The sequence below is a fragment of the Helicoverpa armigera genome, chromosome 7 (genome assembly GCF_030705265.1).
Source record: "Helicoverpa armigera isolate CAAS_96S chromosome 7, ASM3070526v1, whole genome shotgun sequence".
In the NCBI taxonomy this organism is placed as follows: domain Eukaryota; kingdom Metazoa; phylum Arthropoda; class Insecta; order Lepidoptera; family Noctuidae; genus Helicoverpa; species Helicoverpa armigera.
This window is the reverse complement of record NC_087126.1, coordinates 7,375,273-7,402,056: the sequence shown is the minus strand read 5'-3', so window position 1 is coordinate 7,402,056 and position 26,784 is coordinate 7,375,273. Positions and strand designations below refer to the sequence as shown.

Below are 26,784 nucleotides of genomic sequence, written 5' to 3'. Positions count from 1 at the left end.
ATATTATCTTCCGTTTCTGTTTTAAAAACATTAGATCAATTACCTAGGTAGTGAAAATCATTAAATTAATTTTCGTTAAAGATTATCTTTGTACAGTTATACATCTATAAAATAATTTCTACTCGATTAATATAATCTCTCGTCCAATTTACACGAAACTCTGAGCAGAAAATAAAACAAAAGCGCATCTACTGCGATCCGCAAAGGTTCAACGATGTGTAGAATTATCGAACAACGAGCTCCGAATTTTCCCAGAAAACGATTTTCAAACCATTATTGTTTATTCTAGACTTACAACCTTGCACGTTAATATTATGATTTAATTAATGAAACTCAGACGATAATATCTTTAACATATTCAAAGGATATTATGAAACAGATAAACCTATATGTAAAGTGATCTTAACTATACACGACACGGGTCTCATTAGATATTCTATTAGAGAAAACCGTACAGTAATGTTATAAATAACAAATGAATTCATAATTGGTAATAGTATATGTTGGAGCCGGTATCTCTTCATCATGTTAGTAAATGTTGCTTGTATTACAAACACGTAACATGTTCTATCTACATGAATTTGAAGAAGGTTAAACTACATTAATTAGGTATGATTTCGCTGTAGTATTTCTATAAAAAACCCCCTCCTCCGAGCCTTTTTCCCAAACTATGTTGGGGTCGGCTTCCAGTCTAACCGGATTCAGCTGAGTACCAGTGCTTTACAAGAAGCGACTGCCTATCTGACCTCCTCAACCCAGTTACCCGGGCAACCCGATACCCCTTGGTTAGACTGGTGTCAGACTTACTGGCTTCTGACTACCCGTAACGACTTTCAAGGATGTTCAGTGACAGCCGGGACCTACAGTTTAACGTGCCATCCGAAACACAGTCATTGGTGTCTAAGATATACTTAGAAAGTACATACAAACTTAGAAAAGTTGCATTGGTACTTGCCTGACCTGGAATCGAACCCGCGCCCTCATACTCGAGAGGTTGGTTCTTTGCCCACTAGGCCACCACGACTTTTTTTTCTATAAAAAAACGATGACAGCAATTTATCGTTATTCGAAATAATATAGCAGATTAATATTATTTCCTCTTTACATGCCTTTATTTAAAGTTTCTTGTACCTAATGAGTTCAAACATACACTAATGTACCATACATTAACTACATGGAAAGATTTCCTATCTTAATTACATAACGTATCGCTTGCTTTAGATCTGCAAATGGCAGTCACTGCCCACTGCTGGCATGATTATCAATATACGAAATTGTTTTGAGGATTCGTATGACTAACATAATATGTTGACCATATCAATTTTACATTCTTTTGAGATATAATTATTGTGAATATTATATGTATTTCGAATCACTCTATTACTCTAAGGTTGGCTGTAAGAGAACACAACACTGCGTTGGCTCGCCGTGCATGAACTCTCTGTTTTCCGTGTGTCAGAATTAATTTGTGTGCAATAAGTAATCATTACAACAATAAGAAGGCCTTTATTTAACATTAATAATATTCAAATATAAATTAAATTTTCACCAATATCAGGTTAAAGGACTGTTCTCATACATAGAAGCAAAAATCCAATCGATAACTTAGACGTAAAACAATATATAATGTATTTCTACACCGCAACCCTCTCGTTTATTCTCCTCTTATTTCAACGTAATAGTATCAAAGTGATACCGGCCGAAATTGCAATCTCATAATAAAGGGGTAAAAGAGATAGATAACAATTTCATGGCGTCATGTTGTCCGACTCTCCCCTCTTCTTGTAAAAGGATCCCATACATAAATATCAGTGAAATAATAGTATTGACTTTTGTCAAATAGGCTTTCTTTTGTTTTTCATGTCATGCTTATTTGTAATCTGTCTTACCTGCCATGATTAATTAAAATAATGTGTTATTTGTATCTGAATTTGATAGTGTTGTTACTGGTAAGTAATTAAATTATCACAAAATTTTCTTTACATATATTTTTGTTTTCTTTATGTATTTTTCATAATAATCGTGATGGCGAATTTTCAAACGCCTCTCCTGATTTTTTTTTTTTTACTAAGTGACGGTATCTCATATACGTTTTTATTTTTGTTTAAAAAATAGACAAGGCACTGCGAAAAAAAAACATAATTCGTTTCTAATATTAATACAGAGCAATAAAGCTGGCACTAAACAGTCCGGATCTAAAACCAAGATCCTGAATATTTGTATTCAAGAACAGTAGGCCCATGAATGTGTATTATACGCCATCCAGACCATCTCTCGCAAGTATAATGTGCGAGAGAAATATTCAAATAAGTTATTGCTCCATATGAAATGTTAAATCAAACTCTAGCTCATTCCAGGCACCGAAATATGTAGAATGGATTAATATAAAGTGATATAAATCTAGAATACGATAATATTGTAAAGGGACATGTTCATAAATATACATTGGAAGCGGTAGAATAATAGAATGTCATTAGAAGGCTTGAATCTACACAATCTTTATTGAAGGATTTCGTCACTGAAAAAGGTTGCATTAATTTTATGAAAAAGACAAAGTATAACAGGTAGAATGTGTGTGCCAACATGGATATTTAATTTAACTATATTATTTTTGTATTAAACCGGGTGTTCAAATCATATATGTAGATAGTTTGAGGCAGTTACATTATTTCTCCATAACAGCAAAAACACTTAGGAAGTGGTGAAGAGCGAGCATTTTTGTGGGCTGATGTAAAATTTACCTGCCAAAGTTAATTTTGAGCTTACTTTTAATGATTTCTTTTTTATTTTAAGGCCAATTTTCTAGACACATCACTCAATTAACTGACGACAAATTATATTCCTAATTACTCAAATTACATATAGTACATTCGCTTAGACGTTATATTATATACGAAAATAACTTTATAAGCGTGTAACACAATCTGTTCACATCAAAGGTGTTGTTTCGTTTATTTTCAGCTGTTTGTGGCTTTTATACACAAGTAACCCTTGTAATTAAATGTAGCTCAGTTATTATCAAATTACTTTAATTCGGTACTATGACCAAAAAGTTCAAAATTTGATATTATCTTTCTATTTGTGGGAAATATGTAATTAAATAATTATTTTTATCCTAACGAGCACAACTGCTACTTTTTTTGTACGAAATGTTTTGCAAATAATGTGAAAGAAGGTAATTAATCGTTTTGAACACTTCACAAAAGCAGTTGGAACCATGTTTTCTGTGTAACGAATCAATAATATTTAAAGTGGCTCTTTAGTTTTGGCGTGAATATGGGAGAAACCAGAGTTGCTTTCACGATTTCAATATTGGAATGAATTGATTCACGCCTGTTAACATCATCGTTATCATATAATCAGCAGCCACATAGATATAATAACGAACACTAGGCAACATATTGCAGAATATTATAGGCTCCTATTATGCATGTGATTATGTACTATTACTGAAACAAGGGCTATAACAAATTGATTCAACATTTCACAAGCTGTTAGCTCTATGTTTCAGAGAGGTTTTGTTAATTTTTTATGGGGTCCATTGTTGAACTAAAGTAGTAATAGTACACACTAAGAAAGGTTTGCGACTTTATTATCTATACTAATATTATAAAGAGGAAAACTTTTGTTTGTTTGTGTGGTTGTAATGGATAAACTCAAAAACTACTGGACCGATTTTAAATATTCTTTCACTATTAGAAAGCTATATTATGTGCGAGTAACATAGGCTGTAGGTTATCCCGGTGCGGGCAGTAGCTCCCACGGGACACGGGGGAAACCGCTTGAAAACGGCTAGTATTAAAGAAAATACTAATGCGATGTAGAAGACTACCAAACCAACCTATTAACAAGATTTCATACATGAATGGCTTAACATGATACAACTGACATATTCGTTACATAAAGTACACAAAATAAATCTATTCACAATCCGACTAAAAATAGGTCGATTGAAGGTAAAATTATTTCGTAATTGAGTAAAATACGGCTGGGTTAGATTGAATATGGCACGTAGTGTCGGCACGTATAAAGGCATCCTTCTCGTCTCCCCAGCTATTTGAGATATTCAAAAGGTCGACCGTTTTAAAGGACCTCATTATTGCAGCCTATCTGTGTTTCGACTTTGAATAGACTATTTATTTGAATTAATTTGATCACGAACTTTGAGAATTCTATATTACCAATGTGGCTTTGTTTGTACCCTGGAATTATTATTTCATTGTTCTTCAGCATTGTTTAAATTATAAATAATATTATTAACAGATCCAAGGTTAAGATGTGCACTCTTAGCGGTTACACGTGGCGAGATTAAGGAAGAAGTATAAAGGTAGTCATATTGTATTGGACCCCATAATATTATAAATTTCATTATAAGACGGCAGTTGCCTGATCTCCTTCTTCACAAGGATAAATAAAGAGTAAAGGAAAATCCTTTGATACTGTGGAAACATACTGGGAAAAATAATAAGTGATATGTACCAAGTAATAAAAGACCATTCAACGTACAATCCAATAAACGGAGCTCAAAGAAAAACCTTTACAAATTTAGAAGGTATCTATGCAAAATTGAAAAAGAAACTTAAAACTAATAAATATAATAGAAAAAAATAGGTCTTCATCACTATCACCCAAGTTTACCCAAACGGCCATAAAATAATATTTTAATATAATGTACAGTATGAGTTTAAGTTACGAATTAAAATAGATATAATTGCAAAAAAAATGTAATTGAAAATAAAAATACTGGCACATAATATGGGTGTCTTGTAAAAGGTAGTATTACATGGGCTCCTCCATTAAGGGACCCTACTAATGGTGAACAATCCGAAATAAGCCGTTAAAATCACGGTCCGACCCAACCACAACAGTTTTGTTCCTGAATATTTAACGTATCAGCATCGATAAGTTTCAATCTGTTAGTGTTTTAAAATAATTTGTATGCAGGAAAAAATAATATGGTCAATTTGTAGTTGTTTTAGTTTCTTAGTGTGCTTTTCCAAAGTTAAATTTATTAATAAAATATTAACTACTTTTTCGTCAGAAAAAAAGATTAACTTAACATAATATAGTTTAGAACTTACTCTGATAAATAAATTAAGTGTACGATGTGTTTTTGTTTTCAAATAGATAATATCATTGGTCAAGATACTTTTTGCTTGAATAGATGATTCCGTTACTTAAGATGATAACCCAAAAAGCATTGTTAACCCTTTCCATAAACAGACTCAAAAAAAGCACAAACACTGGCGCTGCAACGAAGTAAAAGTATTGAGAGTAAAAACTGTTATAGAAAAAAAGCATAAAGAATATCAACTATATCGAACTCTTTTGTAGTCAAAGTGCTGTATTCCATTAAATTTCAAATAAACGAGTACAAAGTTGCTCCTGTATATTTCATTCAGTTTGTATGCAGCGCTGGCGAGCTAATTCCAGCCGCCTGGGAATAGCCGGCTAAACTTCTTAAACACTAAATGTTTCGGTCAAAGTGGACAAACTTCGGCAATTGGTTTTAAATATTGTAGTTTAATTATTCCCTTGCTTTAAAATTTTATTTTCTCTGTTATGGTGTTTATTTGTGTTGTTTTGATTTTAACTTTTGTAGCTTATTTAATCTTTGAATAGCTTCATCATTAAAGCGAGACCATTTCCGCGCTTAATGACATATTGTGTCCTACCATGGAGGTTATAATTATTGAGGTACAGAGGAGCTCAAACGATCGTGACTTAATTATAACTATGTATGTGATCCAAACTTTCGAAATATTCACACAGCAGATTACATTGCAACTGTTAAAATAATCTCCGAAATCAGTAGCTCCCACTAAGCAAGATTAACAGCCTGCTAACCCAAACGGTATTTATCCACGATTTACATCCTCTAAAGTGCGTTCATTTAATTCTTAAGTAAGAGTAAACCAGAGGATTTTACTCATTATTACTATAATATATTATGACTGTGTACACTTAGGGGCTTAATTAAAAGCGGGTAAGTGTAGGCACACCTTAACGCCATCAGTAGGGATGTATCTGTCACAAAGGGATGCAAAGACGTGACTTGAACGAGGCCTAATAACTTTGGGAATTATGAAATTTTCATGCTATGGCGACATTTGTATTAATTAAATTGTGTTTTGTAAATTAACGGCATTTTGTGTTGAATTTGTTCATAATAAAAATAGTGAAATGAGGGAATCTTTCCCAAGTGTCCACCTCTAATATTTTAGGTTACCTATTCACCCGTCCAAACTACCAAAAATAGGGATTGAGTATGAAGAGGTAATTCAATAATAAAAATCAGAATAAAGTAATTTTTATTTCGGTACTTAGGTATACGGTATTGAAAACCTTTTTTATGATTATCTCAGCAACTCTTTATATACCTCCTATTATTAGGTCCACAGATTTCGTTAGTTGTGGGATTTAAACCAAGTCCCATAAATATTAGCCCATTCTCTTTTCTCTTTGTGAAAAATTGCAAATGGCTTAAAGTTCCTCCCGGATTTTTTATAATCTGTTTTGTATCAAACTTTCTGAATAAATGACTTTATAACTCCCTGTATGAATAAAACAATTTGTTTGGGAGTTAAAAGAAGTCGAATTAAATTTGTTATTTAATGCGTCTGGAATAAAACAGGGTAAGGTATGTGATTATAAAGTTTTTAAGTTTTCAGAAAGAATGTGTTGTCAAAGTTATGTTTGAAAAATGTATGAATGGTGCTTGTGCCGTCTACCTGTATGTTCATTATAGTTAGAAAACATGGTCGGTTATACAACTTAAAAGACAAAGATTAGCCTCACTTGAAGGCAGATACGATAAAATAAAGAATAGGTACCTAAGAAATAAAAAAGAAATATAAATGTATCCATAATGTGTTTACCGAGATTACTAAATGGAATTAGTATCGAAGGAGATTTTATCGCAGACGATTTTTTTTTGTATTTTCTGCACAGAAATAAACCTCTTGACTTTATTTTATGTTAAGGTTTTTGCTGTAAAACTCGCGTAACTGTTTGCTTTAGAAGCAAAGATCAGCATGTTTTCATGAGTCCTTATTCTCTTATACCTAGTGATTATAGAATATTTTCATATTAAATGATTTTATTGCAATAGTTTTCATGCAAACATTGCTAGAATGATTATACTATAAAAACTTGACGATGACAATCGGATATACGCTTTTACATAAAAAGTTGTGCGTATTTCCAGATAAAAAAGCTCAAATAACAAAGCCTGATCACGTGATAAAACTGCTCTGATAAGCACTTAATAAAGCTGCAAAACATCAAAACATTATCACTTTCAATTGTTTCAAATCGTAGTTAGAAAACTATGCGCTACCGGCCTCATTTTTCTAAAACTTCACCGTAGTTCACGGGTGACAGCTACCTGTACTAAATAAAATCAAAGCGAGAGCAGCTACACGTCACTTTGAAGAGCCAAGACTAAGACTAAGCCTGAAGACGTTCTTAGTTTAGAACCGTGTAGGCGTGCCTAAACCCGGTTTAAATTGAAGAAGCTTTGGTATTCGCGACGTGTTTTCAACTCGTATTTAATTAAGAAGTTTTGCGGATCATTTCCATTCTGATCTTGCTGGTGAAATACGTTGTTTGTTGTTAGAGTTGTAATGAGTTAATTGGTGGTTGAACTACTATTCTATTTTTGAAACGAAACATGTTTGGATCTGGTAATGTGTTTTTTTGTGTAGTGTCTGGCTTGTAGTCTGACGTTAACTTCCTCTGTGGCTTGCCAAGATTTATGTACCTACTTTGTTTCAGGCTCCACATAAAACATTTATTTATTGGATGATACAGAGAACTTCAATAAAATAAAATTACAGAAAAATATTCTCATACTTAAAATCGATAACTTTTTGATTGATTTTCAATTTTAATACACATAGACATTCCAATTTTTACATGAAAGGTTTCACAAAAAATAAACCTGATTCTAAAACCGTTCTAACGATATCTACGTACATTATAACAAACATCAGTAATTTTACGTTGGCTTCAATCAAAGAGCAAAGCTTTATCTCCCCGGAATAAACCACGAGACACTAATGAGGTGTCACTATACCGCTCGCATATCATATACATGGTGTATTAAACTAGCACGCCGTCGGAAATCCGACAACAAAGCTATTTTTAGCATCATTTTAATAATAATGGAATTTTTTGAGCAAATGTGAAACTGGGATTTTAGGTAACCACACTAGAATTTTTTTGCTACCTATTTTGAAACGGGTCTTGAAAGCTTTAATATAGGGTTTTTCTCACCTGCGTGCTGTGGAAACAAATTAGCGTACACTTATAATTAATAGCTAAGCCTTTAGCCTTCCTCTATAATTGGGCTACTATCTAAGACTGCCATATTTTTCAGAAATCTCAAAAAGATTAGGGCGTTCAGCAAACCAAACATACTGTGATGATTGTAAGTACTCAATAAGTAACAAGTTATTAACTACTATTTTTTTGGATTACCTACTTATATTATAACCATTTGACCTGTCCCATTTAGGTAAGGTTAAATTCATTGCATTGGAAAGTTAGTCTATTATTCAGGTTTGCCGGATGAGCGACGGTAATTACCAAAACCACAGCTGTCCATTCGAATCAATTCATATTGACATTGTTAGGCTAGTGTGTTGGAGTTTAAGCGTTATATCTAATTATACATTTATTAGGGTTTCAGCAATGATGTAATAATAGTGGCTAGCACGATGTTTGCTGTGATTTTATTGCACCTATTTAGGCTCAGCTGAAAAATAATGATTTATTGTTGACTGATTTCTAATCAATCGATTATTATTTTCGATTGTTAGATGTTTTTACTGTCTGGACATTTTGAGAACTGAAAGCTACAAGTATGAACTCCTTTACGAATTTTCAGTACAAAAGTAGGCAGGTCAGCCTACATTTCTTATATTCTATTCAAAAGCAATCAACAACAAAATAAAGTAGGTACTTTAAAAACCCTCTAAAGCCGGAATACTATAACAATTAGATTACCATACTAATGAAGAAACTCGCGAATTGGGAATAAGGTAGAATCTGACATTTTAATTGAAAATGTTGAATAAGTAATTAGCTGGACTAACGAATTTCATGGTGAGATAATTTTAGATGAAACCGCTTGATAATAATATTATTGAGTTACAGTAAAAATTAACAACGCCGCCGGCCTACATTATCATTAAAGTCTTGGACAAAAAGTCTTTGAAACTTTGTCTTTACTTAACAAACAAAAAGTCCGCAGTGGTTTTATTTTACACGTTTCGTTGTCATGATCCACTTCGCTCATTATAAAAGTTAATGAAAATATACATAAGAGTAATTAAAATTATGTTTTTTATTTTAAACTGAAACTCATTTTGATGCTGTCTATTAGGTGAAGCGTTTATTATATACTAGCGACCCGCTCTGGCTTCGCACGGGATAACAGTATTTTCCGTCTATTTATTGTACATATTTTATTTCACATATAAACTTCCCTAATTCCTCTATCTATTAAAAAAAACGTTAGAAAATCGGTTGTGTAGTTTTGAAGATTTAGTAGTGTAGTTTAGTGAAACACGATATATATCGGTTAGGAATTGGTCTTCAGTATTAACTGAGTTACCCAAATAACTCTTTTTTTTATAAAATTGAACTGGAACTGAAATTGGTAAAGACTAAAAAAAGTGCGATACTCAGGATCCTTCAGACACTTTTTTTCACATCGAAAACTTTATACTGGCTAACAGAAAATGTTCTATTCTATGAACGATATTAAAAATATAGAACGTTTTAGCCGTGCCATGTTGAAAGCGGGATGTTTTCCCGCATCAGTTCAAGTGAAAAGGTTACCGAGTGGTGTGATAATGGATGCTGCAACTTATCCCCGGGTTATTCACTGTTGTTATTTTAGAAGCCGAAAACATTAACTTAAGCTCTGTGGGGCAGAAAACTCTCACGGTATTTGTGTACTTACCAGTTGTTCTTTGTTCTGGAAAATTTTAGATTGTGATTCTAGTGTTCCTTGGTTTGCAGGTAATCCTGTTCTTTTAGGTATATCGTTTGGAAAACGGGTTAAGTGAAATAAATGGAGTTGCCGTTTATTTTTGCAACACAGTTTATTCTGCTTTTTAATTCACAGTTTTTATTTTAGAGATGCTATGCTTTTTACTCTACAGCTGCATGGTTATTTTTGTTCGACTTTTTCTACTTCAAAATCTTTACGTCTAAAATAAAAGACTACCTGGTATTCTAAAGCTCAGTTATTTTCCAATACTTGAACACTTCAGTCGCTTCTACTTGTATCTAGCAATCTTACATCGAGGTCGTCTTGAGCTGAAATGCTCAAATAAGGAGACCTACTTGATATTTTCTTCTTAGGGCCATAATCTATACATATAATAAATCTGTAGAAAGTGATTGTTTGTTCGGGATTCACGTAAAATCTACGAATTTAATGCAGACAATGCTTATATACAAAAGTTCTACGTAACTTGGGGTATTACTTAGGCTTTGTTTCATCGAAATCGGTTCACTATATCAAAAGATATGATTAATTTAGTGAATTCAAGATGTAAAATATTACGACACGCAATCTGTTTGACAAAACAGTACAGGTTAAAGTAGCTCCATCTGTGGTAAATAAAATACATCAAGAAGCGAGGTGGTAAATAACAATGAATTACCATTTACATTCTTTATATACTATTATTTCAATAGATGGAGTTGTGTATTTTCCGTAATTCACCATATTTTAACACGTAGTGTAATTTTTCGATAGACATTTCAATAGTGTTTGTCAGTTTGCCGTGCCACATCAAAATCCAACTATAATTATTACCTTGATGAAAGGAAAATTAATAGATCTCAGCCAAATTTAAAACGGTGCCATCTAAATTATTTTTTGAACATTATGTCAAAAATGATGACTTTGGAACAATTAATTATAATTCAAAGTTACAGATGGAGTTCATATCAGGATTTTTTCATAAACATAGTTTAGCTTATCTTCCACTAATGTGGTGGCCTTAAACAAATTACTTTGAGTGAGTAGTATTATTTTTTCTGATGCAAAATATGAAAACTTAATCCTAGAAGAAATCAGGATCTATCTCTCGCAAGCGCTGCTAACCGTGAGATAATGTAGGCTTCTGTAGCTTTAAAAACCAGCCCAGATACAAAGTGCAGATAAGTAATGGGAGCTGCCTTATCGCGTCTGAAAACGTACAAAATACGCGTCGCATACCAGAGACATGCTTACTTTCAACATCCGATCTTCCGATATAAAACTACGTTTGATATCATTCAATTACAAAGACAGAATTGTTCTCTGTTGCAAATCCTATCCACCTATATCCTATCCTAATCCAGAATGCATTGCAGGTGTGCATTGCACAAAAACCAATGGTATCCTATTCGAGAAGTCAAAAGAGTTGACCTGCCAACGTCAGCTTCTGCGCTAAGCAAGTGTTCTTAATAGTACCATCAGAATTACATTCATCGTTGAATGAGGTGAATAAATTTTCAGAAACCACAATAACAGTAGGAGCCAAAGCGTATTATCGCTTCATAGAGCTCTGATTGGCCCCAGGTGACCAAGTCAGGTCTGATTTGTTCGTTCATCAGATCTTTGAAAGTGTTTCGGTGGATACTTACTGTCGTCCTGTTTACGTGTGACACAAAATATGGTATATAAACGTCCTCCGCAAGAGCGAAATTTTCCCAGTGTGCGGTAGTGACGCACAGTATACAACACTTATGTTTCTTTTGATTTGCTGGCTCCACCAAGAAATGGCAAATTGCGAGCGTACATTTTGAAAATCTTGGCAAAACTGCAGGTTTCAAGTACGAACACATGAAGTGGACTCTCTCAGATACGTACATTTTGCCTATTCGTGAACTAATGCAAACATTTCGGTGGAGTCCCGGCTCAGGCCACCACATTAGGCGTGCGCGATCCTCGGGCGCGAGCGCGTTGCGTGAGCGTCGCGTTTTGCTGCCCTGCGGCATTTGTAGCGCGCTCGCGGCGCGCACGCGCCGCTCTCCTTGACGTTTAACTGCTAAGGCGTTTAGCGTGCGGCGGGGATAGCGGGCGAAGGGGTAAGAACGCAACTCGAGCGCCGCGTGCTCGCCTCGAGCGCGTCGCTTGCACTCTTCACACATGCCGCAGGGCAGCAAAACGCGATGTTCACGCAGCGCGCTCGCGACGCCCGCGCTACTCACACGCCCGAGGATCGCGCACGCCTAATGTGGGGTCAGCCTTACCATAGTGAGTAAGTGAAACTATCCTACCCTATGCGCCTGCTGATGATGATGACTCATTTCATCATCCATCTAGCTATTCCCCAACTATGTTGGTGTTGGCTTCCAGTCGCCGAATCTGTTCGAGTACCAATATTTTGCTTGGAGCGACTACCTATCTGATCTCTTCAATCCAGTCACATTACAAGACATTATCCATGGTAAGACTGACAGACTTTCTGATTAGTCACAGCAGCTGCAGAAAATGTACAAATGACAGCTTTGTCAGACTCAAAGCATATAGACATAGATTATAGCTGTTTCCTGTGAAAATTACTTACGCACTATACGTAATAATTTTATAAATTGGCTGACTAGATCCAGAGATATTCACAACGTCACAAACTTTACTTCTTTTGTTTAGATAAATGGTCACATCCACAACACAACCTTGATCATTGAATCTATGCGACTGCTAAGTGCTAATCCTAATTATACTGTCACGTGAAAGAATGCACCTACGGGATAAGTAGTATTTCGACGATTCTATATTGCCCACGCAGACGAAGTTGCGGGCAACAGCTAGTTTTAAATAAGTTTTGAATATCAAATCTTTAGGCCTGAACAGAATTCTTGTCTTCAATTCTCACAATGTAATTACCGAAATTAAAGTCGCATTAGTACCAATTGTGGTTTGTTTCTCGTTACTTGTAACTTCTTTGTAATTCTAATAAGTAATCATTGATAATCAAAAATCGTGCCTCGCGTTACAATTCTTGTTGTGTTGTCAAGTACCTAAGTACTCAAAAGATTTACTTTTGTTTTGCAAAAGAGAGTAGGTATTTGCAAAGTTTTATTAAATGACAGCTTCTCATGTACGCAATAGATAAGTTTTTTCAGTCATGCAAACTACGCTTGAATTATCATTAGAAAATTAAAATAAATTAATATGTACATGTGAATATACTTTGAGCTGAAATAACTGAAACGCTGTAGATTAATTCGTTTTATTCTCATATACAAGTACAACCCGTGCCGATAAAGAATGGGATTAGAAATCGCGACAGCTGTATTTACCTCTCGCTCATACTCTATAGCACATGACATAAGTAAACACAACCAAAATAATCCATCTGCGTAGAATGAAATATTCAAACCAGAGGCTGCATAAAGACATCATCGGAGCCATAAAAAGATTACACTTGAAAAAAAAATATAACCTAACCCTACTTCCCGGGCACAATAAAACGTAATTTACGTTCCTTTTTAGGGTACCGTGTCTGGGAAGACGAAACTATTGTAGTCTATGACTTATGTAGGGGCGGGAAATATTACAGATAAGAAAAGCTTGTCCATAGATTACAAATAAAGTTGTTTCTTTGATAACGTTATAGGGTTTTCCATATAAATAAGGTTTTAATTTAATAAGTAATTTTCTACAGATTTTTTTAATGCTGCTCGAAATGAAGAGAATAGACATATTGATATCTATTTCTTTTATGAAAATATTTCAATAAGACGTTTTATTTGACAGGTTTCTTGAAAACAAACACAAAGGTATTGTCTATAGATAATGAAAACAATGCCTTACAAACATAAAGTAAATGTGGTTTTATAGTCTTTGCTTACAAAGGAACATATTTACCTGTATAAAACAAACAACAGGGTGTTCGGAAAACACTCAATTCTAGAAACTTAGAGTCTTGATCAAAGGTATTATTAAACATCGCCTAAAGCATATCTACTTGACACAAGTAAAATAATTTATTAAATTACTCGAATATTTGCAGGCATTAATTCTCTAAACAAACAAACCGACACTCAAAGGAAATCAAACAATAATTCAATTTACATCAAACCCACTGGAAAATCTTCGTTTGTATCTGTTGTAATATAAACGTACTGAAACCTGCAAATTCTGAGAACGTCGCCACATCGTGTCTTCAATTTCCAAAGGAACTTACATAGGAGGAATCTAGCTAACATTGGTTTAAACGCTTGCGTTCTGTGATCAAGATTTCGTTATGAGTACTTTGCATGGAGAACAAATGACTAGCAGAGATGTCATAATACAAAATCTCCTAAGAAAGTAGCGCGCTAAAATGCGGGTGTTCAGGGAACGAGGAACACGGCTTTTATGGAACCCTCCCACTACTACTTATTACCTACTTTCAAAATAAAATCACCAATCAATCAAGACCAAACTTTAACGAGGAAACCGAACACCTCCTTAATTCTAGTAACTGACCAAGCATAGCATACCCTGCGTTACCGTGACCTACAAGATTGCACCTCACCTACCTTTCTTATGGCATCTCTGCTATCTTTTCTTTCTCAGTGGTATTTTGGTACAAGTGTGTTCTGCAGGGTTCAATTTGATCTCCACTGAAGGCTTTGCCCACAATTTGAAAGCAAATTCACCTGTTTCGACTGTACCTGAGAGATTCACACCTACAAATTGTTTGAATTTGGAACGATGTTAGAATCCACTGATATAATATTCAGTAGATTTTGGTGATACCTATAGATACAAGCTAGACTGCTAGCTGCACTATGAGTGTGTGTGAACAAGATTCGGATGACATTCAGTCAGGCCAGTGTTATAGCTAAATACCCAGAGGCTGCCATAATTTCAATATATTATAAAGGTTGAAACTTGTATGTGCATTCATTATACAGTTTAACCACCAGTAAGTTTAACTGATGACTGACAGACAGATATGATCGTGACAAAAAAAAATGGTATACAGAGCTCTGAAGGCCATTAAAAGCTGCCAATTTTTGTAGACCCCTCGTCACGAGAAAGAAACTACAAGAAGCAAAATTCATCTATAATAAGTTAACCAGTTGTTTAAGATTAATTTCAAACATATGTAAGTGATCGAGTGCGATCCCAAAATCCTTTGGAAGTGTACCTAACTGTTTGCTAACGAACTTGGTATTCTAAAGGAGCTTAGCAGTGGTTGTTCCGTTTCACTCACGATCAATTTTGGTCGACAACTACTGGACGAGTTTAGTTAATTACACCTTCGACGAGACAGTTCACACTTGGTCTCGGATGCAGATTATAAACTCCTTGGTTCCCTAAGCTGGTTTTGAAGAAGGTTTTGTTTGTTCTCAAAATCTTAATGAAATTAGTCTTTGTCTTTCTCGGTTACTCTCGCTTTATCTTTGTTGTATGGGAATCACGATAACGTTGTTTCTTGCGACTGTTGAAAAACCCATAAATCTTAGCTCTAATATATATTTTATTGCAACTTGTCAAGCTATAATATTATTGTAGCTTAACCAAGTTGAATGATAAATTAGTAAATTAAATAATATATCCTGAGAAAGAAACCTTAATTTCATTTTTCCAACATTCGTTTCAAAATATTCCTTTTCTACTTAAGTTATAAATTATTACTCGAATTCTATTTCCAATTTTACTTATGAACGACTTTAGGGATGCTTACATTACTCATATATATAAATACTATGATCCCTTTAAAATATGTTTTTGCTGGAACTGAAATTCTGTATAATCAAGTACGTTCTAGTTCACAATTTACTTTTCGCTTGATTACATGGTACAAATAGCTTTAAATTGAAGTAGTGTTATCTGTTATGTGAAAGAAACCTGAAAACAAAAGATAGATAGTACGATACTTCTTTTGTTGAAAAACAAAAGAAATCGTCCCTGAATCCTAGACCTATTTATAACTTTTTCTATTTCACTCACACATTTATCTTTGTCTATTCCACTTAAATGGAGAAATGTGGGATTCCATTAACTGTCAAAAAAGGCAAATATACTACATATCGCTTAATTAGTGGTGTATCTGCTATGGATATCAGGTAAACATGAGTAACAAGCTAATTGTGTCATAAGTTAAAACGACAGACACTGCGCCACAAATGTCAGACATAAATGTCTATACTGTTGACGCTTTGACAGTTACAGACACTGGTGTACCACTTTTCTTCTGTCACGACGTATGTTAATCAACGGTTTACTCAAAGACATTTGACGTTGTTTTTTTACACCGAGAGTGCACTTTTTGGTATCGAGTATAGAATGCTTTTCTTATAGATTAGATAGCTACTTTATTGTTATTTTATAACTATTCAAATTCATCAAATGTATGGGAAACGTGGTGATTTCATCAACTATGAATGATATTACAGAAATGAAAGTGGACAATTTCAATGTCAAAATGTTTAACAAAAGACGCCCATGAAATTAAAGAAAAACAAACTTGGTACAAGATATCTGTTAAATGTAATACATACTAGTATAATGAGAATGTATGACATCATTACTTTGCTTTATGTTCCCGTTACTACAATAGGCAAAACGCCAGAGTTAGTTACAGTACCAATGAAAGCGCACCGCAGTTTTAAAAGTCGTTTGAATATTGACCTGGCATAGAGAAAAGCGAGCCGAGTCAGCAGCTTCACTGAAAAGTTATTAGTTTTCTGTGTTGGAAAGCACTATTTGCTAATCCAACATACAATTTAACTTGCATTGCAAACGTCCAAATTGCAAAGCTTGAATTAAAAAATACGTGAGCTTAAACTCGGTCAATTTCCACATGAATTAATTCATAATTAGTCAAAAACCAAACCTTTTTGGATACACGTGCAGATAAATAACACATCGTTTACTTTTCACTTTGGCAAAACAACATCCAGCTTCAGATTGTGGTCAGGAAAAGCGGCACATAAAAAATAAATTCCATTTTTACTACCCATAAATTCAAAACTCAACAACTTCGCAAAATTCGTGCGATCCTTCACCCCTAAAACAAACGAGCACTCCATTTTATTTTCCGAACCCATATCAGCATGGAAACTGTCCAACATTGAGCGAAGTAAAAACGGTCGTTTACTTAAAACGCGCAACCGACATCGGTTAGCCTGTGCTTAATTCTCCTATAGTTCAAGGAACATTGTTCTGGGGACCTACGAACAATGTTTACGCATCCTTCGTCGTGATTTGTTGCCAGCCTTTTTATTGTCCTCATTTTATTTTTTTCATCTAGCCAAACAATTCGCGAGCCCCAAATGGTTCCTCCACACGAAATTTCCGCTGTGCCGAGTTTTAATTGAGAAATGTATTTATTGTTTCAATATTCACGGATATTTTATTCCTGTTTTTTTAATTATCTTGATTTGTATGGGCCGTAATGGATAAGATTGCGAAATAAACAATATTTCCATTACCACAGTTGTTACTGAACCCAACAACACTTCATCTCGATAAGTTCAGGCTAATTAATTAGTACGATACAATCTGAGGCTTACAAATTACCTCTCCAAACTTCTCAATTAGGAAACTCCATCAATGAACCACGTATCAATTTGGCTAAATAAACATAAATGGTTACAAATCATTCAGAATTAATCCCGATGTATTGCTAACATTGAAATGCATTACAATATTAACTATGATACAACATCGTTACTCAATACATATTGTACTAATGCGTTAATCTATCGTTACGTATGCAATTCCGCAGACGTTGATGATATTATATACTGTTTCATTATTATTATACCATAGAAGGTCACCCCGGGTCTGTACTTCTATATGGATCAGAGTGTTGGATATAAAAAAAGAAACATAAGAAAATTACACCTTTGTACATGTCTTCTCTGTGTTGTGTGTGTTTTTATATGTTTTTGTGTACAATAAAGAATAATGATAAAATAGTGCAAGTAACAGACATGAAAATGTGAGACGGATTTGTGGAGAAAAGTGACGGAATAAATGAGAGGTCAGCATTTGTTGTGGTATGGGCAGATGATTAGACGGTGTGAAACACATGCTAAAAAGATTTTTTAAGTAAGATTATGAAAGGAAGGAGAGGCAGAGGTAGACCGAAGAAAAGATGGATTGATGGCCAGAAAGCAGACATGACATATTGCAACGAACCCAAATAACTTGGGAATAAGTAGTAGTAAAAAGTAGAAATTCATCATGATAGTAAAGTAAGTTATGTTTTTTGTAAGTCTCCGTACTATTGAAGATTTTATTTCTCTTTTATTTATTTATATTATGTTTGAGCATGTGTGAAATTCAAAATGGACGGCAATTCCGCGTGAAATGTGTCATAAAGTTCTTTAGAAACAAACCGAGTGCTTTAACAACGTCTACATGACAATATGACATACAGTTTCGACAATAGATGTCAATAGAGAGTTCCTACGTCTGATGCAAAAGAAATGGACCAAATACATTTTTGGAAAGAGAATGACAATTTAACTCTATTCTGTGGTCTTTTTGCATTTTATGGTTTTATAAATACCTACATAAGTGTTCAGTGGCTCTAGATGGCATTGTTATAGGATTCCTAAATAAATCATAATAGGTATTGAAAGTAATCAAGTTATAGAGAGAAATATGGAACAAGCCTCAATAACCTTTTAAGTATATTTTTTTTACATAATTAAAACACAAGTATATAAATAGGTAGACATGGTAAAAATAGGTGGGTTTTGCGTTAAGATACTTTTTGAAAAAAACCGGGCTAGTCCCTATAATACCCGTACAAAACAAATATTGTGTGTAAAGCTTGCGGGTTAAGTCAAGTGCCAGAGATTCCTGTTTAAATAACAAAAGGAAAAACATGAATAAGAAAATCATATTTTATCCCGTAAGCCGTGGCGCTTACATTCATTGGTATAAATAAATTCATTTTCCTCAGTCATCGCCTATAAGCCAAGCAAGGCGGCTATTGTCTTTAAAAAATATTTCGGTTCCTACAGTAAATTGCTTTAAGGGGAACCTTTCACCGAAAGTGGCAAACGCCAAGGAAAAGTTAAACCAATTATTCGCCAGTAAGAAATATCAAAGTGTTGTTGTAACAATATTAAGGATTCATTTATAGATTTCTCGCTCCTTGGCCATCTCCAATTCAATAAAATTTACATTTTTGGTAAGAAATTGACCTTAATTTTATGCTATATTTTTTATTGAGGAAGTAACAATTACCATAGACAAGTAAAAACAATAGGGCAGCCTTTGATCCTTTTCCGAGTAACACCTAGTTAACGAATACTGGTGAATTACAAATTCAAACAAAACACGATCAAAGATATTTCCTGATAATCATTTGAATTTTGCATCTACAAAAGTAAAAAAGAAACAGTATTCTAAATTTGATTACCCGAGTCAAGATTGAAAAAAAAAGAATTAAAACGTGCTACCAAACAACTCCATTGTGATTAGAGTGAAAAATTAGTCGGAAAATTGTTCGTCAGTCAATCTCGGGTTCCACTTTGTTACGTTGACGAATCACTCAACTGTACAGAACCCTTCGGACGAACTTGGACGAAAGTTTTATTTCGTTATCTCTCCTGAACGACGAACGAATAAATTGTACAAATTTTGAATTTCATGTATTTTCTTGGCCTCTTGCTGAACTCAAAAGATCACTGTTAAGGGCGTGAACCCTAAACCTAGATTTACTAGGCCGGTGACAAAAATATTTCAATTACTTAGTGTATAAAAATATCAAAACCCAAAATACTAATTTAAGTGTTTCAGCTCCTTTACAAATCGATGTGTGATGATTCAGTATAACCACTTACCACGCTCATCTGTCAACATCGTCAACATTCATTAACTCGACACTACCACTTTAGCAACACTTAAATTTTGACCTAAAAAAAAGAAAAAGTTTCAGGTCCACTCGAAAATAAATCACATGCAATACGTCTATAACAGTTAAGAGTCAATAGTGAACTTTGATTAAAATTATTCGAATATATTTTTTCGAGCGGAGTGCGGGCGATGCTTGCGGCGCGCAGACGTCCTACCCCCGCGACGTTTCAGTGAGGACTGAATGGTACTGAAGCTGAAAATCTGAAATATTTGACGATCCCTGTGGACAGCCACCCTCTGCCGTGAAGATAAGTCCAATAGTACTTGCGCTAAGCTGATTACGAGCCTTGTTCCAGATATCTCTATCTTCAATGCTCAAGTTTACAGATTACGGACACCTTTAAGTTGTTGTTAAAGGATTATGTGAATATTTGGTTGTTACTGAGCGTTATCGTTGTTGCTCAATTTTATTTTGTAAATTACTTGTATTTGTTAAATTTGGATTAAAGGAAAAAGAGAAAAGAAAACGTGTAGTTCATCAGGAAATTCACAATGCATCGTACTTAATGAATAAAATTGGTAGCTCGTTAAGTCCTATCACATGCGACCCAGTGTGAATAAAGTTGACCTCAATCAACGAAGCTACTGGTAAACTACCTCTATATTCATGACAAAGAACAACAAAGAGACATTTACGAATTCTATTAACAATTTCGACCGAGTTCGAATTCAAAGGCATATTTAACACAAATCTGAAAAATAGGAGGCATTAAATTAATACAAAGACTCCAGTATTTTTAAAATAAGACGTCTCCTAAAATTGATGTCTTACGTTTACAAAAAATTACGCCCATTACTGAGATTCAAGACTTACTTTTCTTCTGAAAAAACTAAATTCATTTTCAACCGTAATGGGTCGTATTAAAGTTTTTCGATCAAATCTAATGACCATAAATATGGACGAATAAATTGTGAATGTGAGAGATGCGTGTACTTACGTATGTGATTTTTCATACTCTTTGAAAAATATAATTACACTAGTTAGCTGCTGTCAGTTTTGATTGTCTCTTCGGATCAATAGATAATGTCAACTTATCATAAGAAAGTTTATACAATATTAGAATTTACTTTCTAAAATTCGGTCCAGCTTCTTTCGGTGATAGTGAGCAAACAAGTAACGTTGGCTATTATATTATAATTGATATAGTACTCCTTTGAATATTTTATTGTTTAGTTCTTTAAGTAGGGTAGACTGGGTACAGTTGTGCCAATTTTCGTTTGATCACCAATAATTTTGTTATTTTACTAATTAGCTCCCAGAAAAGGAACTTGTATCGCAATTTGGACATTTGTGTACGTAAAAACACTAATATATTGTTCCTTAATACAATGTATTACTCATAAGATCAATTTTAAAAAAAATGGGAAAGTGTCACAACCGGCCACATACCAAGGGCGGTTGGGACACGCATAAACATATATCAAAATGGTCTATAATATCTTTTATTGTAGAAATGTTTAACCTAATAAGCTTACAAACATAGTTTTAACAATCAACAAAACAACATTTACTCTGTTAAAACTTGTAGCTGTAGAAAGGCTTGTAGCTTGTGCTACACTTACGAAATCCCTTGTTTCGCTTCTTCATCGGCATCTTTATATTTTTTTACATCATACTGCTCTCTCCGGTCTTCCACAAACGTATTCTGGACATCTAAAAGCAAAAAATAATAATATGAGATTTTTATATGTATAGATATTCGTCACAACCGTACCCAAAAAAATTGTCACAATCGTACTCAACGCATCATTTTGAAAACAAAAATTCGCCATGATTTTGCCAAAACTTTACGTAAAAAGAAATCACTTGTAATTAAATATTAATGTCCAACTTTTAAAGAAAAAAATAACAAGATAATCTATCTGTATAAAAATAACAGAAATTAGGAAAAGAAATCGAACAAAAATACTTACTTTTGATTGTTGAAAAGCAATGTGGGCTCCTGCTTACGTCAACGTCCTGCGCCGGCTAACGCAATATTGGGGAACGTGTTTAGGCTTGTGAGCCACGTCTTTCTCCCTCACACCCCTCCCCCGTATTACGTATAGTTTCGTTACAATTGCGACTGTCACTACCGTACCCTGGCACAACCGTACCCAGTTTACCCTACTTAGGTACTTAGATTAGCTAGATAAGCAGACAACAGCCATCTTGCTCTAATGAATATACCCTCGCTGCTAATCATATATTGATCTTGCGATACCCGCATAAATTAATGACCTCTTGACCATCAAAATACTGAACAAGAACAATCCATTATTAGATAAAGTAGGTTTCGTTGTATGGGATACCTATTTAAATAATAATATAATGTCTACCCAATTATTAACTGAGAGAAGCAGAAAATTAGGAGCTAAAGATAGATAATCATTTTTTTTACCGCACTTACCGAGACTTGTCAATAAATGTGTTAAAATTCTTTTAGTCAGTTTTTAGGGTTCCGTATCCAAAGGGTAAAACGGGACCCTATTGTTTTCGCTCCTCTGTCCGTCCGTCCGACCGTCCGTCTGTCACCGGGCTGTATCTCATGAACTTAGATAGTTAGAGAGCTGATGATGTATTTTTGTTGCCGCTATAACAACAAATACTGAAAACTAGAATTAAATAAATATTTTGGGGGTTTTATTTATTAAAATAAAATAAATAAATAAACCCTCTTCCCTCTTTTTTTATTTGTTCATAAACGTGTTTACTGTTTATACCTATCACGAAATACATAATATAATATGAATTAAATTCTCGGAAGAGGATGACAAAAGGCTATGACTATAACAATGTTACTTCTTTTAAATGACATTATACCCGGGTAAGTAGGAAGCCATTGATTTTCCCTTTTTTAAAGAAAACTCACAAGTTCTTCATACTCAAGGTTACCAGGTTGTATGGCCCTCTCAAAAAACAAAGGCTCTATAGAATCGATTCTTTATTGTACTAAGATCAAGGGCGATATACTAAGACCGGAAATCTTAAGAGCAGAGTAAGGTTTTTTTAAAGCACATTATTTTTTTTTTTTATTGAGGTATAAAACTAATAGTTTCATTTGATTCATGTGTGTAAACTTTCAGTTTCATGCAGAATATAATTAAGTAATTATTATTTCACGCCAAAAGGTAATGTTAAAACAAATATAACAAACAAATATTATTCATACTCTATACTCTATTGGAATAGTTATTATTACCAATAATTTTTTTCAGACATATTACCCATAATTGTAATTGGATTTCGACATTTGGACTGAAATAGGCAACTGTCTATAATTGGTTAAGCCTCGTTAACATATCACGTGTGACAGTAATCCACCAGATTACCTTGCAAGGATTCTAATGTAACTGATATACATTATTATTATCTAATAAGATTAGTATGACGAGTTTCACAAGTCACAAGTGCTTCACAATCCTATTTTTTTAAAGTTTCTTTAAATAACTACATTTAGCTAAGGACCAGTTTGATCTTAGGTAGATTTATTCACTTGTTTCTTAAAAGATCTCATTAAGAAGACTGTTGTAATAAACGCACAATACTATAAGAATAACCGAAAATATTAATCATATGAACCTGTCACTCTCATTTTCCACCGAAACATTTTTTGTAAGGGAACCGTTTTAGCAGCACCTGCAAAACCCATTCGTCCGCTTCATGAATATTTTATAACGACAAATCGGATTACGGGTGAAATGAATCTGTGTGGGTAAACTTATCTTTCATTACTGGGATATATTGTAGACCTTAAAACCGTAATGTCGGTTATGTAACCGTATTTATATTTAGAATGTTATTTTAACTTTGGGTGACAGATGATTAAATATTAAAGATGTTATGCTAACTAATAATAACTAACATACATTAAGTAATCTTTTCTGATCGTATAAATTTTGCTTCCTTTCAGTTCAGATCGGTCTTTGAATGGATGTTTTTTTTTTTATGGGTCTCGTTTTTAAATGAATAGACATTGCCATCTTATTGATAAGTAAACAAACAGTAAGATTATCTGAATTAAACCCAAAAGGTCCTTTACGAGTGTTTATTAGAAAAATATCTAAACAAAAGGTAACATGAGACTCTAAGCACCAATACTAGCTACTAATAGGTTAATTTCGTGTTGAATGATTCCGAAAATCCATCAGTTTATCCCCGATTACATTGTCACGTCTATTTACAAAGGGACCGTCGACATTAAAGGGTTGACGTTCAACATGGGTGTCACGGGTCATTCCGATGTTTTAATTATTTTGTATATCCTGCGGTGAAGCTATTGGGGATGAAAAACTCGTTAACTTTGTCGAACATCGCGATTGATTTTAAAGCCTATTAAGTAAGATATATCCAGTCAATGTACCGTCATCAAAGTAAAAATCTGAATAAGCATCTACATTTTTTTTTTTTTTCAATGACATTCACTTATGTACTTTTACAGTGTGGAGGTTTTATTATGACTGAGCATCGCTTTTCATTCACTGGCATTTTTTATAAACAAAAGAAATCGACGATAAAAAAAAATCTTCGGACAGTTTACATATATTTTCGCTTTGTTATGAACATATTTCAAAGACCATGTCGGAAGAGATAAAGTTAACAGCTCGGAAACGGTCAGGCCGTTAAATTCGTTGATCATAAACAGGGTTTTGGTGAATTCACGTGAGTAATTATTGGAACCATGCGTCACCTGTTACGGTCACTTCGTGTTAAAGCTGATTGACAGTTTAAAGGGATTTTGGAAATGTATTACAATACAAACATATTGATATGAAACATAAAAACTATATCTAATTATGTGTAACAAACACATGAAAAATAATATGTGTCAATAATTTCTTAGCATAAGGTAAAGTAATTTTTGTCGTAGGTATTGATTGTGTTGGTTACAGGTACATACTTAATTAACTCTCAATGAATTATCAAAATATTTTTTTATACCGGTCAAATATTTAGAATTTTACTCAACACGGTTAAATCTTTATCTGTTGAATCTACAAGTACATGCAAATGAAAGTCTCAACATTTAATATTAAAAGTTTGTGCAAGTTCCAAAGTTTAAAATTAATTAATCAAATCCCTTCTTTGTTAATCAGTCATTTTCATAATCTTGAATTTGGAATCAGCTTAATTTTTAATTTGAGATGTCTATAGAAGCTACAGACAGAGACCCAATGTTACACTTAGAAAATACTGGCATAAAAGTTTTAAAATCTACAAGAGCAACAAAAAATATTTTTTTACAGATTTTTAAAAAAGGAACACAATTTTTTAAATAAAACCTTTACTTTTTTTTCATCATGCGAGAATGTAGCCCTGGCTTAACATTTGACTGGCGGGTTTCATACATTTATCATTTTTTCCGTACAGACGCCCATTGATGTGACTGCAGTATTAATATTTTATTTTGACGCAGTTGGCACGCACGGACGGTCATCGCCTTACAGTGTTCATGTATTTTGTATGTTGACTGTACCTTTTATATTATGAAAAGGGAAATAATGTTTATCATTTCGTATATTAAGAAGTACCTATATCTGTGTAAGAGTTGGTTTTTTGATCACCAGATAACTTTTATCTGAAAAAATTATGTGATGTTTTCATAGCTAATGTATAGAAAATATGTAAGTACATCACATCTGAAAAATCGGCCCTTAATATATTACGAGTTTAGGTTAGCTCTAGATTTTTTTTATTTTTTCTTTGGTTCACTGTGGTGTTTTAGTACCAAACGTTGTACCTACGTCTTAATAAACGTAATTGTAACAAGAAAATACAGTAAATACTCCATATTAATTAGGCAGATGCCCTGACACCTTTATCTATCAATTGCTGAGTTAAAGCCTTCTTTATTACATCAGATAAGCAGTGTATTTATCTTCACCCCTGCAACTCATTAGTCTAACATTATGTGAACAGATATACTCTTACTCGTACGTATATACATATATATAACACAAATGTTATTTCACGTTCATTCGTGCATCGTACTAAAACCACACTTTTATCTCAATTGAGAAAACAATGAAGACTCTTTATTCGAACCTCGTTCATCATGAAAACAGGCTACATACCGAAAACAACCAAAATCAACATTCATATTCCGAACAGACTCAAATGTTTGTCCAAAAACAATTGGCACACACAAATTGATTACGAACTTCGTGAAACAATTAATAAAGTTGGGCAACGTTCTGGCAATAAGGTGAACGTCTCGTCAAGTGTGTCCCAGCCCCTATTCTATCGATGTAACGGACGTTGATTAATACGCTCAAGCTACCTTGAAGGCTGTCTCTAATTAGGGCCGATAACGTTATCATTACAACGGGCACTGACAAGGGATTGTACGAAATGAGATGGGAACTAACACGTTTGTCTCATAGTTTGGATGTTGATAACGAGTTTTCGGAAGTGTGACAGTGGAAGTAATGATAATGTTATGTTCTCGGAATCTGGGATGTTTGTTACTAAATGCCTAATAGCTACGCTATTTTACCGGTCCATATGCGGCTCCATGGATGGGTTCAAAGAAAGCTGATATAGAATAAAACGCAGTGCGTATTTTTATTAGGTTTGAACAGCACAATAAGGACTCAAATTATAACATTATGAGAGATGATCAAAGGTCAAAATAAGCGATATTTTGAATTTATTAAAGCAAAACAGTTGATTTTGTCAAACAAATGAACTAACATTTATTGGAAACTTAATCAAATGAAAACAGAAGGCGGGAAGTAATAATTCGAGGCGAGAATCCGTTTTATTGATATTTTGTATTTTCTGTGTCCAAAGTTTTTGCGTCTAAGGTCTCACACAAAGGGTCGATTTTAATTGCACACCTCGACACTCACATTGTTGAAGGTTCCGGACCTATTTTCACTTGAATGCACACATACCTTAGTACATTGTCCGCCATTAATAC

General features: G+C 33.9%; 1 protein-coding gene and 1 long non-coding RNA gene across 2 annotated transcripts in view; both read right to left on the bottom strand.

The window, feature by feature from the left end:
* LOC110377506 (trace amine-associated receptor 1) overlaps window positions 1-20,055 on the bottom strand; it is a 57,455-nt gene extending 37,400 nt beyond the window's left edge. Inside the window, exon 1 of the mRNA XM_021336431.3 lies at window positions 19,810-20,055. The gene's annotated coding sequence lies outside the window, so the exon portion shown is untranslated. The remainder of the gene's footprint in view (window positions 1-19,809) is intronic.
* A 1,254-nt stretch (window positions 20,056-21,309) lies between these two features.
* On the bottom strand, window positions 21,310-21,990 carry LOC135117128 (uncharacterized). Its single transcript, XR_010276662.1, has 2 exons — window positions 21,797-21,990; window positions 21,310-21,536 (listed from the first exon to the last, which is right to left on the bottom strand). It is a non-coding gene; the product is annotated as an uncharacterized LOC135117128 (long non-coding RNA).
* Window positions 21,991-26,784: the final 4,794 nt, after the last annotated feature.